Genomic DNA, 5,289 nt, shown 5'->3' on the forward strand with positions numbered 1-5,289 from the left:
CTGTCGCGGTTATCTCGGGGATTCTTTGTCCTTTTTTTTTTTGTCGCCACTTATTCCCTTTACACAACTTCCAAAAGATTAGCTTTATGAAATCGCTGCTGTGCGATGTGGGCCAATCACGGGAGCGCGTGCGGAATATTTAAACACGGAGCCAATCGCGACGCAGGGAGCCAGTGAGTGGGCGTGTCTCCAGATGTTGACGGTGATGATGATGATGGTGATGGTGAGGGAGGAGGAGGAGGATGCAGCAGGGGATGCTGGCGTGGCGTGACTCCTGTCCTGAAACCTTGTTACAGTCATGGAGCTTCTCAAAAATAGCTTTTATCAACTGATGTTTTGGTTTTTTTTAAATCAAAGTCCCTGAAAAACAATAATTAGAGCTGTTAAAAGTAACTTAATTACTGCAGTTCTGCAGGGAGATGTCAAAATGAGTTAGTTTAGATAGTTAAAATGTGTCATCACTCAACAACAGTGATAGTGATTTTGTCATCTGCATATAACCCATCATGGGTGATCGGGTGCCTTGCTCAGGGGCATTGAACCAATGAGCTTGAGATTACGAGCCCTATTCCGTTCCTCTTGGCCATGGGCTGCCCCTGAATGATTAAAAACGATTAGAGCTGTTGCAAATAACTAAATTACTGTAGTTCTACAGGGAGATTTGTTGAATTATTATGTTATTTTGCTTGTATGAGGGCAACACTGACTTTGTCAGTGAGTTTGTTTCGTTTCATACACAACTCACACTCCACACCAAAGTCCATAGAGAAAATCACCTAGTTTACCTCATGGCATATTTGAGTTGTTGATCCACCACGTTAGTTCAAATGTGTTATTGTTTTTATTTTTGGTTTTATTTTAGATTCACCGAGTGACACAAACAGTAGATCAGTTCTCCTGTGTCCACCCTGTTTTTCCATTGACTTTGGTGCGAGAGTTTTCTTTACAAACGTACGTTTCCAGCCAATAAATGCTCTTTAATGGTGAGATTTAGTGGCCAACATGTTCTTCAGACGAGTACGAGTAGATTTGTTTGTGTGGTGTAGGCAGCTCCGTGGTAGAGCAAGTTGTCGTTCAACTCGAAGGTCGAGTTTGCTTATTAAGGCTGAAGATATACTTAAGATAATTTGACTTATTTCAAGGAATGTTTTTCATCCTCAAAAGTCACATCATGAAATTGTCATCGATTTTACATGTGAATTTACCTAAACTTTTTTATTGGACCCCTGTAAGTTTTGAGTTGAGATGAATCAGAAACCACTTTTTTCTCTCTTTGAATATAAACTCACAAATGAAAAGGATGCCATTTTTCTACTTTTACATGATCTGAGAGGTTCCACGGAGCCGTCTCTGCTCCCCGTTTAGGAATAAAAAAAAGAGCATAAAACAGCATCACATTTACATCCAAAGTTACAAGTATCAGTAGCAATGATCCTCAACAGTAATAAATAATTCTCTCTCAGACTGATGAGCAAAAAGTTAGTGTTCTGTCCCACAACAGTCACGATCCAGTGTCTCTGTGTGTGTGTGTGTGTGTGTGTGTGTGTGTGTGTGTAAGATGCAAGGCAGCGCAGGGTGTAAGAGAGAGAGAGAGAGAGAGTTTGCAGGTTTACTGCTGCCAGATGTATAATTCTTATGTCATGCTCCACTGAGTCCAGCCTCCCAGAGACCCCCCCAATGAAATTAGGTGTGTGTGTGTGCGTGTGTGCGTGTGTGCACGTGTTTGTGTGAATGCACGCGTGTGTTTCAATGCGTGTGTGCGCGTGCGCGTGTGCGTGTGCGGTTGCCTGGTGAAATGAGATGTTCACATCCCAAGGACGTCTCCCACCATAATTTAAAGTCAGTGGTGCTGGAAGACTTCAAACTGAAAGTGCCGAAGTCATAAACCAGTGCACTTCTGTCTTTACTGTTATTGTCCGTGATCTGCTGGTGTAAATCCACAGGCAGGTGACTGTGACTCGAACAATGCAAATACCACAACGGAAGCGCGGCCATGTTGTGAACACTACACGCTGTAAAATTAACTTAAAGACCCTTAAAGTCGACACCGCTGTTAGTTCTTTTGATCGCTCTCGTGTTGTGGTTTATCTGCCTCATTTGATTTGTAGGTTGCTGAGCGACTAAATGTGAAAGAAAGGAGGAATAAAAAAATCATCTAGGCTTGACATCATGCGGCGCATGATACCTTCAGCTATTTACTGGCTGATCTACAGTCTTTTGCAGCAAGGACCAGTGTTTTTATTTACGAGGGACAGAGAGGCATCTATCAGCACTCAGCTGAAGCCAGTGACAGTGTGTAGTGTGACTTTGAGGTGCAGAGTGAATTGTATTCCCTCCTCTGGGGCCACAGTGGGACAAAGCTCAGACAACGTGTTGAGGTTTGAGTCTGTTCCCGTCATCAGCGGCACACTTTCATTTCGGCCTCTCCTCACATCGTCATGTCCCCAAGGTCACGCTCCTCCTCTTCCTTCATTGGCGAAATTATCTTTAAAAAAAAAAAAAGAACCTCTTTAAGGGAAGATGAGGAATGTACAAAGCTCAAGAGAGGAATGGGAAAAGCTAGAGGGATTTTTTACTACAGCACGAGGAAATGTCCCCTTTTTGTCTTTAAGAGCTGCTGAAAGATATAGTGCTTCAGCATCATGATAAATCCCCTCTGCGGTGGATAGGAGAACACTTCTCATATCATTAAACTTTAGTAATGGTCTCAATGCTGCGTCCCCTTGTCAGGGTTGCCGTGCGTTCCCTCCTCTGGCTAACAGGCCTTCAGGAAACCTACAGACTCCAGCTGCTGCTGCTGCTGCTGCTGCTGCTGCTGCTGCAGCGCCACCATCTCCGATTCACCTTATAAAGAGCCAATTTCATGGAGTTTTTCTGTCTTAGTTTCACTTGCACTGCTCTCCTCCCTGTGAGGACATGACACAGCCTACAACAAAACCTCAGTTCAATCAGGAAAGACTATAAATGAATGTGTTTCCAATGTAACAGAAAAACGTGCTAAAGAGTCTTTTCTGAACAGCAACAAGGAAAATCAAACCTGGTGAAGGCGGTTGAGACCCAGTCAGACCTTGACGACTTGGTGGTGATGGTGAGGAGGAGGAGGAGGAGGGCGTGCATGACAACAAGAGGCAGAAAGAGACATATTAAAAAGATGGCAGTGAGAGACTTGGCTAACAATACAGGTGTGTTGCAGACAGACAGACAGACAGACAGACATCATTGATTCCCCAGGAAATGACATCTAGGAACTGAGAGTGCAGAGTATGTAGAGAATGAGATTTACAATAAGACAATTCTATAATCCTAATCCTGAATTGGTCCCCATGAGGACTACTGGTCCTGACTCAGTCAGTGTGTGTGTGTGGGAAAAGTCAGAACACTGCAAAAAAATGAAAATATGTACTTGTGTAATTGACTTGAATTCAGTGTATTTATCTAATCACACCATTTTTTGGACTTATTTACTTATTAAGACTGAAGACACTTAAGATAAGTTTTTCTTGTTAACTCAACAAGTGCCATTTTCTTTCATATTTTTCCCCTAATAGTGGTTATATTTTCTTGTTTTTTTGCAGTAAGAGGACACGAAAACAGAGATACGATGTTTTAAGATGTTGTTGTTCCCTCGCCCCTTACCCTAAAGCTAAACCTAATTCTATATCTTAACTGTGAAACAGACCTTTACGTTTTTGGGGACCAGCCAAAATGTCCCCATTTCCTGTGGTTTAGACACTGGTATTAATATATCTACAGTTGAATTATTATTGTCTTCAGTGCATATGAAATAGGCTGCGCATAGATAGCTTAAAAATTTTTCATTTTGCTATAGACACACATTCATGAAAATCCGCTTATTTGTGTCGTCTACTTCATTTTCACTCCTCTCGCACTCGGAATGAAAATGTGATTTTCTGCGTGTGGCTATAAAGTCCCGCTCTGATCTGTAAACACCTGTGAGACTGCTCTGCTGTACGTCAGCCTGCAGGTTGTGCACATACGTGTTACAGTATGCAGTTTTTTGTGGCTGCACATCTCACACACACACACACACACACACATACTGTGGGATGCTGGGATGCTCGTGGCTTTAGCCAACAGGGTCCTTCATAGATCAGCCTCCCTCTGACAGCTCTCTTAAATGTCCTTGGCAGCCCCCCAACCCTCGGCCATAGTTCCCCCTCTGTTCCTGCTTTTCCACTTGGGCCAAACCTCTGATAGATGCTGCCATATTTCTCTGCCTCTCTTCTCAGGAATGCTCGCACAACCACTGTGCCCTGTAATGCATGACACAATCTGTATATATCCCATTAGGTGTCACTTTGGGAATGAACCTGTTTCTCCACACTCAGTTCACGCTGCAGAATGACATGCAGAGGATCGAGGCTGGGGAGCTGCACCGGCTCCTTTAAAGTCAAGATAAATGGACCAAACATAGAGTTAGCATTTTGAGCTCTGTTGCTGTTTGTTCCCTTTAACACTGTGACACTGAGTTTATGTTACAGGCTGATAAATATTTATATGATGTGCTTCTGTAGCGACACTGTCAGTCCCCTCACCCGCTCTCATCTCCCAAACACAAACGTCCTCAGAAGACTGTGAAGAATCTGTTTCCTCTTCACCCTCTATAATTCCTAACTAATATTGTGGGTTTTTTTCTTACATCATGAAGTTTTGTACACGCTGCTTTACTATCAATCATGTTTTTAATTTAATGTATGAATATGTGATTAATGTTGCTCAGGCAGAAGATATAAATCTATTTTGCAGAGAGAGAGAGGGAGAGAGGGTGGCGGGGATAAGAGTGCTGATGGTCCCTTATTGATTGGCTGGCTTAATAGTGTTTGTTCTTTATAGCTGATCTCAGGAAATAAAGCAAATAAATAGTTGAGAGGGAGTTCAGTCACAAGGATGGGAGAGAGATGGAGTGTGGAGGGAGGGACATGAGGGGAAAGCAATAGACAAAGAATCAAACAGCTGGGGAAGAACACGACCGATGAGCAGAGTCATCATAAAACATAAAGGATATAGACTGAATATCAGTAAGGTCATTCTAGTCTCTGGGTCTGATCTTTGCTTCCAGGTGTGTTCACAATGCAAACATTTTATCGACCTTTAACCTCATTTGTGACAAATGCATGAGGTTTCCTTGGAAAAACCCAGGAGCCACATGTCAGCCTTGAGTCTCGTCCTTTCCACTAATGCAGAGTGTCAGGCCCTTCTTTGCTCGCAAATTCTTCCAGGGTTTTGTCAAATGGATTTGGAAATCTTAGTTGTTGTGGCAACAGCGTC

The sequence above is a fragment of the Solea senegalensis genome, linkage group LG15, assembly GCF_019176455.1.
Source record: "Solea senegalensis isolate Sse05_10M linkage group LG15, IFAPA_SoseM_1, whole genome shotgun sequence".
NCBI lineage: Eukaryota > Metazoa > Chordata > Actinopteri > Pleuronectiformes > Soleidae > Solea > Solea senegalensis.